This window comes from Epinephelus fuscoguttatus, linkage group LG2, assembly GCF_011397635.1.
Source record: "Epinephelus fuscoguttatus linkage group LG2, E.fuscoguttatus.final_Chr_v1".
Taxonomy (NCBI): Eukaryota; Metazoa; Chordata; class Actinopteri; order Perciformes; family Serranidae; genus Epinephelus; species Epinephelus fuscoguttatus.
In genome coordinates this window covers 3,485,627-3,496,140 of record NC_064753.1, presented here as the reverse complement: position 1 = coordinate 3,496,140, position 10,514 = coordinate 3,485,627, and the positions used below count along the sequence as shown (strand labels likewise).

General features: G+C 44.7%; 1 pseudogene; it reads right to left on the bottom strand.

Annotated features, from left to right (window-relative positions):
- Window positions 1-1,708: 1,708 nt before the first annotated feature.
- Window positions 1,709-3,876, bottom strand: LOC125879166 (uncharacterized protein K02A2.6-like; annotated as a pseudogene).
- Between the last annotated feature and the right edge of the window lie 6,638 nt (window positions 3,877-10,514).

Sequence of the window (10,514 nt, the reverse complement as noted above, 5' to 3'; positions counted from 1 at the left end):
CATGTCCGGGGATTGAGCTGGCCACTCTAAGACCTGGATACTGTGCTCCTGCAGCCAAGTTTTACTGGCCTTGGATGTGTGGCAAGGGGCATTATCTTGTTGAAACATCCAGTTTTTACCTCGAGGGAACAGTGCACGTGCAGAAGGGAGCATGTGGGTTTCGAGAATGGTACAATACTTGGTAGAGTTCAATGTGCCATCCCAGACAGTGAGATGACCAACACCAGCAGCACTCATGCATCCCCAAACCATGATACTGCCTCCACCATGCTTGACAGTAGGTACTGTACATGCTGGAGATAATGCTTCACCTGGCCTTCTGCATACCCTCACATTAGTAGGAGGAAGATAAAGCTGGAAACTGGACTCATCTGACCACAAAATCTTCTTCCAATTCCTGGCTGTCCAGTTCTTGTGTGCCTGGGCCCAATGACGCCGGGCTAACCTCTGTCTCTCATTGATCAGGGGCTTCTTGATAGCCTTGTAGAACCTTAAGCCATGATCTAAAAGTCGGCCACGTACAGTTGGGGTGGAACACTGGACACCAGTTTGGTTTGACCACTGCTGCTGAAGCTCCTGTGATGTCATTCGGCGGTTTTGCCTGCACATGCAGATCAGGATGCGGCCATTTCTTGCTGAAGAAACCCTTGGACGCCCAGATCTTGGTTTGTCTTCCAAGCTGTTGGTTCGTCTGTATTTCTGCAGAGTGTATCCAACTGCTGAAGGACTGCATCTGCACTTCCTGGCTATCTGGTGGCAGCTGTACCCTTCCTGGCTGAGAATCTTTATCTTCAGGCGTGTTTCCTGCGTTAGGTTCCTTGTTTTAGCCATTTTTGTGTCTGAAGAACTTTCAAATGTGCTGGCTTTATGTAGACACGAAGCTTGGCAACAAAAATGGTGTCTTTTAATAAAAAGAACAACCTTCATCACTGGTACCAAGATGACCCAGTACTCACAATTTCTTATGTATTTTTATGGAACCAATCAATTTTAAGTTTTTAATGACTTTTTTAGGATTTATTTAGTATTTTGGCTGACTGTACTAAAAGAAATTGCACTTGAAGACCTAAGAGTGATTCTTAATGCAATATTTCACAAATGCATGGGGTGTCCAAAAACTTTTTTCCACCACTGTATATTTCTCTCAATTGACACAGTTACAACATCCCTGCCTCCTTAAGCAGGTTCTCACAGGAACATTATAACTGTTTTTGTTTTTTGTTTTTTCTTTAATGTGCCAACCAACACTATTAGTGAGTCTCTCTTAGTTCAACTGAAAGTCTTTAAGGTAACTGGGCAACTTAGTTTCCCTTTTTGACTGTCTCTTCACTGGAGTTGTATTTGCTACAGTTCTTTGTTCAGTCTCTGAGCTTCCTGCAGCTTCAGTAGCTGCTGGCTCCTCCAACTTGTCACCACTGAGTACCACCTCCTCAGCTTCCAGCCATACTTTGTTTTTTGTGTCGGCCTGACTCAACTGAGTAGAGGCAGCTTGTTGGTTCTTGTTGCATTTTTCTTGTCTCTGGTGGTGAGTGTGAATCTGGTCCACATATCTCCTCACTACCCTCCCATCACCCAGCATCACTTTGTGTGACACTGGTCCTGTCACCGACTCAACGATTCCCGGGATCCACTTGGCTCCTAGACTGAAGTTCTGGGTCAGCACTGAGTCTCCTGTTTTGAACCAGCATCCTTTTGCCTTTTTGTTGTGCTATTTTATTTGTCTTTCTTGTTTTTCCTTCACTTTCCTGCTTAGGTCTGGGTGGATTGAATCCAGGGTGCAACGTAGCTTCCTCCTGAGAAGCAGCTCTGCTGGGGATAGACCTGTTGTAGTGTGAGGACTCACTCTGTAGCTAAATAACACTCTGGCTACCTTAGCTGTCAGCGTGCCCTCTGGACATTTTTTCATCATTCTCTTGAATGTTTGTACCCCTCTCTCTGCTAACCCATTACTGGCGGCATGGTAGGGTGCAGAGGTCACATGACGGATTACATTTTTGCTCAGGAAGTCTTTGAACTCTGTGCTGGTGAAACAAGTGCCATTATCAGACGCCCACAACTCAGGCAGTCCATGGTTACTGAAATTGGTACGCAGGCACTCAATTGTGGTGGCTGAAGTGGCAGACTTCACTCGATACACGTCCATCCATTTTGAATGTGCATCAATGAGCACAAAAAAAAAACATTTTTTCCATAAGCGGTCTGGCATAATCCACATGGATACAGCTCCCAGGCTTGTCAGGCCAGTCCCAGGGGTGTAATGGAGCTGGTGCAGGGATGTTGCAGTGCTCTTGACATGTTGTACAGCCCTTTACAGTATCGTCAACCTCTTTGTCCAACTTTGGCCACCATACATAACTCCTAGCCAGTGCCTTCATTCTGAACACTCCTGGGTGGCACTGATGAAGCTGTTTCATAACATTTTCTCGGCCTGGTTCTGGCACAGTCGCTCGTGAGCCCCATAACACACACCCATTCTGGATACCGAGTTCATGTTTCCTCACCTCATAGGGGGCAAACTCCTCCCCTTTAAGTTTAGATGACCAGCCATTGCGTACTCTCTCCCGCACTGTTGAGAGTACTGGATCTTTGTCTGTCCATGCTTCCACTTGATCCGCTGTCACCAGTGTGATGTCTGAGCTCTCCAGCATGAGAACCCTCTCTTCCAGCCTCTCCGATTCAGCTTTCTCTGGTAAAGGAAGGCAGCTGAAGGCATCTGCATTGCAGTGGTACTTCCCTTCTTTATACACTATTGTGTATTCGTAGGCTCTCAAAGTTACTGCCCACCTTTGGACTCTGGGTGAGACCATTTGTGGTACGGCTTGCATCTCACTGAAAAGTGACAACAAGGGCTTGTGATCTGTCACTATAGTGAATTTCCGTCTGTAAATGTATTTGTGGAAATGTTTTATTCCAAACATCACTGCCAGTCCTTCCTTATCCAGTTGTGAATAGTTCTTCTCGGCAGCATTTAATGTTAGTGAGGTGAATCCTATGGGTCTCTCAGTTCCATCTGGCATGTGATGTGACAGCACGGCACCTACTCCATATGGCGATGCGTCACATGACAGCACAATGCCCTTCTCTGGGTTGTAATGCACAAGCACTTCAGCAGACTGCATCATTTCTTTCGATTTGTCAAAGGCAGCTTGATGTGCCTCTCCGCACTGCCACTTTGTCTCTTTTTGTAGCAGATTGTGCATTGGGGCAAGAACAGTTGACAGATTTGGCAGGAACTTGTTATAATAGTCCTAGGTATGCCTTCAACTCTGTCACATTTGAAGGTGTGGGTGCCTCCTGGATCGCTTGCACCTTCTCATGGACTGGGTGCAGTCCTGTTGCATCCACTTTATGACCCAGGAGCATCACTTCCTCATTCATGAATAAGCACTTGGCCCTCCTGACCCTGAGACCGGCTTCCTGTTGCCGTTTCAGCACCATTGCCAGAGTCTGCAGGTGCTTTTGGTCGTCATTCCCCGTCAGGAAGATGTCATTGAGGAAGATGGCCACACGAGGGATGCCCTGCAGCAGTCCCTCCATGGTCCGTTGGAATATCGCTGGGCTTGATGAAATGCCAAAAGGAAGCACTCTGTACGTGAACAAACCTTTATGAGTATTTATGGTCACGTACATCTTTGCTTCCTCGTCCAAGGGAATCTGGTGATAGGCATGACTCAGATCTAATTTCGTGAATTTCTGTCTACCTGAAAGCGTGGCAAACAGGTCCTCAATTCTGGGAATTGGGTACTGTACCAGTTTTGGGATCTGATTTACAGTTAATTTGTAATCTCTGCACAGTCTTGCTGTGTCATTGGGTTTTAACACAGGGACTACAGGTGCTGCCCACTCAGCATGGTGGTTCAACAATCTTGTGAGCATGGGGACGATTGAGTTCAGCCTCAATTCTTTCTCTCATGGCATATGGGAGAAAGAATTGAGTTCAGCCTCAATTCTTTCTCTCACGGCATATGGGACAGGCCTGGTTTAAAAAACCTGGGGGCTGCTTCCTTGTCCACATATATTTTCGCTGGGGGAGCCTTTGAATATCCAGAGTTTGTCTTTGAAGACCTCCCCATACTCCCCCAGTACCTCCTCCAAGGTCTCTTCCTGGACATGGTGGACCTGGGGTGCTGGTCCCCACTGTAACCCTAGCCTCCTAATCCAGTACCTGCCTACCAGACTGGGGCCTGAACCTGCTACAGCTACCACAGGTAAGTCTTGCACTAGCCCTTTATGCTGCACCTTAACCATAGCTGCTCCCAAGACTTTTACTCTGCCCTGTGTATGTTCTTAGTGGGTCCATGTCATTGGTCCGACAGCCCATTGGTTCGACATCCCATTAGTCTGACTGTCCGCGGTGCTGAACAGCTCGCGGCAGGCGTATGCTGCGCCGCGACCGGCTCTGGGTCAGCTGGGAAAGGCTTGAGGCGCAGCAAGCTCACAGCTTATGTGTTTGTCACTTTCTTTTTCATTTTAACCCACACCACGATCGATCTTTTCCTGACCCTAACCAAGTGTTTTTTGTGCCTAAACCTAACCAGACCTTAACCATAGGGCATCATGATGATTTCGGAACGGACTTCGGAACAACGGGTTTAATATGGTCAGAACAATGGGATGTCGAACCAATGGGCTGTCGGACCAATGGGCAGTTCCCGTTCTTAGTCTCACTCTACATGGGCGTAGCTTTGGTGCCTCTTTTCCCCCTAAAGTTTTGAACACTGAGTGGTTCATTACTGTTACCCCACAACCTGAGTCAAATCTCAAACTGTGTGTCTATCTAATTAACTGTCAGTGTCTCTACAAATGGCTCCTCTGCTGGTACGTCAAGTTCATCTATTTTGTACAATGTGAACATGACTTCATCTGTATCAATGCCATCTTTTTCATCCTCCCCCTGGCTGACATAATTTGCTCCCTGAGTTCTCCCCTGCTTGCCTGCCTGTACTCCCCTGAATGTGGCCAACTTTACCACACTTGTGACAGGTTTCTTTAATGAAGAAAAAGTCTGATGAAGAACCTGACGTTCAAAACGTTACTTACCTGAATAAATTACAAATGAGCATTGGAGCCCTGCAGTGTGCGAGCTGTTTGATTTTTCTGTTGTTTGCATCGTTTTCAGCTCAGCACCTGCCCTTCTTCCCGTTTGGATGTGCGTGTGTTTTTCTTTGTTTAGGTTTCTTTAATGAACCTACAGTTCCCAGCCCTGTGCTGCTCACCACCTCACCTGTGGCAAGCCTTTTGCTGGTGCTGCTGCTGACTGGGGGTCTGCTTTATTGACATTTTGTGCACTGCTTGAGGTGCCCTCATGTGTGAGGGTGCAAACTCAAGTGACTGTAAGTCCTTCACATCCTTGCTGGCTGTCCCAGTGGCCTGGGCCAGCTTCAGTGCCTTGTCGAAGGTCAAATCCGGCTCTGACAACAGCTGGCGCTGTATGCAGTCATCTCCAATCCCACAAACAAGTCTGTCACGTATCATCTCTGATAACTTGTCTCCGTAGTTGCAGTCTTGAGCTAATTTACTCAGCACAGCGACATATTGATGATGATGATGAGTTTAGTTTATTTCGAAAATGTATGCAAAATAAGACAAAACAAAACAAAACAAACAAAAAATAGAACAAAAGTTCGTATATAGAATGTTACACAAAGCAAGTTGTATTACAAAATTAAAAAATGATCATTTACCATACACATTCGAAAAGGAGTGAGAAGAAGCAACGCTTATTAAATCCCATCCCTTCTCCATTAATCATCGATATATCGATCATCATGTATCCTGCTTCCTTAATTACATAAACATCAATCCAACATAAAAAATAATAAATAAATAAATAAATAAATAAATAAATAGATATCTTTATCCATAACATAACTTAAATAATTAATACACTTTATGATAAATGTATATTTATATAGATATACATCTGTGAGTAGGTACCACTTGCATAATGTATACACATATACACACATACATACATATGAAAAATATAAAGTCAGATCAAAATGTAATCTAAACGCTATCTATCTTGAGACTTTTGACTGTACATGTTTTATGTGAGATTTCCAATTAAGATTTTCATCCAAGAAATTTGTTCTCAGTAACCCTTTCAATGTCCACCCCATCTATTTGAATTTTTGTTTGTGTAGTTTTTCTGCAATTCCCAAGTAACATTATTTTTGTTTTGCTCAGATTTAGTGATAACTTGTTTATGTTAAACCATGACTTTAATTTGCTCATTTCTGAGTTAATTAGTTCTATTAAAACATTTAAGTCATGTCCTGAACAAAAGATATTTGTATCATCTGCGAACAAAACAGGTTTGAAACATTGCATATGTCATTGACATATAAAATAAACAACTGGGGCCCAGCACTGACCCCTGGGGGACACCACAAGCAATGTCCAAACATGCAGAGCAGCTTTCACCTAATTTGACAAACTATTACTCAAGTAACTAATAACCCAGTCCAAAACTACCCCCCGATACCATAAAGTTCAAGTTTTTTTATTAATATTTTATGATCTATTGTGTCGAAGGCTTTTTTTAAATCAATGAATAATCCAGCTGCACACTTTTTCTGATCTATGGAGTTTATATGTTCAACTGAATCTAATATTGCGAGTGATGTTTACCTTTTTTCTCTAAATCCATACTGACTGTCTGTGAGTAGTTGGTGTTTATTTATAAATTTTTCAAGTCTATTATTGAAAAGTTTTTCAAGAATCTTTGAGAATTGTGGGGCGTCAGTTTCTTGGTGGTGGAGCAGCCCATATACAAGGCTGTTGCTGCAGCGGCCCGGGTTCGACTCCAGCCTGTGGCCCTTTGCTGCATGTCACTCCCCCTCTCTCTCTCCCCCTTCCGCGCTTGTCTGTCCTATCAATTAAAGGCCAAAAAGCCCCAAAAAAAATCTTAAAAAAAAAAAAAAATCTTTGAGAATTGTGGAAGTAATGAGACCGGTCTGTAGTTTGTGAATAAGTGCTTGTTGCCAGATTTGTATAAAGGTATGACTTTTGCTATTTTCATTTTATGAGGAAATGTACCGGTTTGAAATGATAAGTTACAGATATATGGATATAGTGGTTTTGCAATGCCTACAATGACCTTTTTTACTGTCATCATATTGATATCTTCACAATCAGTAGACCTTTTATTATTACATTTCATGGTTATTGCAATAATTTCCCTTTCGTCTACTTCTGTGAGGAACATTGAGCGCGGATTTCTTTTAATAAACCTTCCCACATCCTCATCTGGTCTGCCTTGATCAGGAACTTTCCTTGCAGGGTCAGGCCCTACATTTACAAAGAAATTATTTATGTTGTTTGCAGGGCTGCCCCTGACCAAATTGGGGCCCCAAGCGAAATTTTATTTGGAGGCCCCCATCCTAAATGTATCATATGTATCATAGGTACAAAATGACCGTACAACAACTTGCCATTTGACTTGACAACCTTTACTGGCAATAACAAATGTACTGTAGATACAGTAGTTTGGCTGTATGAGTCAAATAAAATAAAAAATTCAACCTGAAATAAATAAATAAATATTAAATAAAAATAACTTCAAACTGAAATAAATAAATAAACAAATCTGAGTCACAAATAGCCATCAATTACTCATCAAAAGAAAGTAACTTCCACCACCTCAATCCCCCACCCTTGATTAAACACTGAAAATAAAATCAAAGAGGGAGACAGGTTTTTCCTATTTAATCTTATTTTGTTATATTTCTCCCTCTCCCCTCTCTGGGAGCATCCGACCTCCCGGCCCCGCACATACCCCCGAGGCTCGGGTCTCCCCCTCCGTGGAGCCCACCCTCCCGTCCCCGCATATACTCCTGAGGCTCTTTTGGACGACATGTCGACAACTCTTCACCTGCTGCAGCTCTGCAAGTGCCTGCCAGCGCACCCCTCTTATTGTTCTGATGTCGAGTGCTGTCAATCATTGCAGCGACGCATGGGCGGTCAGGTCTCTTCTCTCCTTCCTCGAGCCGATTCTACGCGCGCCTCACGGTCGCGCATGTGCGCATCCATTGCGCATATGCGCAAATGCGTCCCCTTGCGCAAAACGTGGCCCCCCATGGAAGATGAGGCGCTACGCACAGCACGTGTTCTGCGTTTAGAGAGGGGTTGTCCTGGTTGTTTGCTACCACATCCATATCATGTTCTTCTTTATCATTGTCAATAAAGTAGCTGGGATAACTTGCCTTTACAAACCCATTTTTTATTATACTATTCAATATATTCCATATTTCTTTAATATTATTTCTATTATTATCTAACATTTTCTTATAATATTTTTTTTACTGGCTCTTACAATATTAGTTAATCTATTTATATACTTTATATTTATTATCTGCGTCTTTAGTTTTCTTTATTATGAAATCTCTATACAATGAATTTTTCTTTTTGCATGCATTCAGAATCAGAATCAGAATTAGAAAACCTTTATTGTCCCTTGCAAGAAGCAATGGAAATTCATCTTTGATGTGCTCACAAATGTACATAGAATTGCGGATGAAATGAATGATTTTTTTTTACTAAGTTTGTTCTTGCTGGTGGGACCCTGTATCTACAGCCTGAAGGAAGGAGTTGAAATGAGTTGTGGAGCGGATGTGAAGGGTCGTGTATGATGGTGGTGGCTTTCCGTCTGACTGCCTGAGTGTGGAGGTCTGACAGAGAGGACTGTGTGATGCCTGTTATTTTACTTGCGTGTTTGACGACCTGTGACAGTTTGGATTTGTCCTTTACAGAAAGAAATGTGTACCAGGTTGAGATGTTGTAAGTGAGGACTGATTCAATGAGTGATCTGTAGACAACTGTTAAAATGTCTTTGCTCACATTAAAACCCTTCAGTTTCCTCAGCAAAAAGAGCCGTTGTTGTGCCTTTTTATAGATTTGTTCAGAATGAACAGAGAAGGACAACCCAGGAAGTAATATTTCCTAGGAAGTGGAGCAGCGGAGCAGCGGGGCAGCAGAGCAGCACAGCGCCGAGCGGAGTGAATGTGTGATTAACTTAACTGTTTGTTAACTGCTCCTGAGCAGTGGTTTTCAAACTTTCTGATCCTAAGGTTGTCTTTGCTGGTGCTTTGTTGTAATTTGCTCCATACAACAAAGCAATCCATTGTCATATAGGTTTGAATTTATTTTGAGAAGGCGCAGGTAGACCAGCAGCTCCCGTGTTGGTTGGCCATACCTGGCCTGGTAGCTAAGCTAACCAAAGCTAAGCTAAGCTAACCAAAACAACAATGCTTGCTGTGGTCGGTGAGGACAAGATTCTGCTAATAAAAATAGCCAATAAAAAGATTGCTGACCTTAAGGATGATATCCGACGACTTAGCCCTCCAGGACACCGTTGCATGGGACCCCACCATCTGTCCACAGCCCTCCTCTTGTTCCACACCTAACCATGAGTCGCCCTGGACAGAAGTGGTGATCGGCGGTCGGAAGAGGGACTCGAAAGGCTCTCCTCGCCTGAGTCTTTCCAACCGCTACGCGGCCTTGTCTGCTGATAACAATCCAGTCCACCCAACTGATGTCCCTCCAGCAGCGGCGGCTCCTTCTCGTCAGGATCTGGACCCGAAACCACCGCCTGCCTACACCGCAGATTTCCCTCCACTGCTGGCCGACAGTGCTCGGGTGACTGGATCCTCCACCACGGAGCTTCAACGGCCTGTATCCCAGTCTGCGTCCTCCTCTGCCCGGCGTAGGATCCTGAGGGATGCTGTGTTCCGACGCTCCAGTGGTCTTCCTCGTCCAGAGCCAAAGGAGAAGGAGCCGGAGGCGAAGGGGAATCCATATGTCGGGTCTCCCAGGTCCGCCAGCGCGTCCCCACCGCCGCACCAGCCTGCCCAGGTGCACAGTGTGGACCGTGCGTCATCCAACCATGAGACCCCACAGTTTTCGTCTCCTCGTCCCCTCTTCTCCCCAACCACTTTAATAGTGGGAGATTCAATAACGAGGAATATCCGATTTTTTAATGCAGCCACACACTGCTTTCCTGGAGCCACAGTCCCGGTCATCCTGGAAAAACTCCCTGGACTGCTGCGCTCACTCCCATCCTCCATAACCCAGGTCTTGATCCATGTGGGATGCAATGACGCATCTCGACAGCAGTCTGAGCTGACACTAAAAAGGATTTTAATGCCCTTTTTAGACTTTTAAATGACACCGGAAAGTCTGTATTTATCAGCGGTCATCTCCCAATACACACCCTCGGAGCAGGGCGTTTTTCAAGACTCCTCTACCTCAACACCTGGTTACAGTCCACCTGCAGAGCATTTAACTTCGGTTTTATCTACAATTTTAACCTGTTTTGGAACCATCCCTCCTTTTACAAGGCAGCCAGATGCTAACAGCAAACATTCGCCACGCTGTCCAGTATGCTCCACGCGACTGACTGTTTACCTGCCACACCCCCTCACCGGAGTCTACTTCCTCTATGCCAACAACACCAACTGCTCACAGCACTATTTCCCCTGCCACCACCCCCCACAGGCCCCAGCTATCACTGC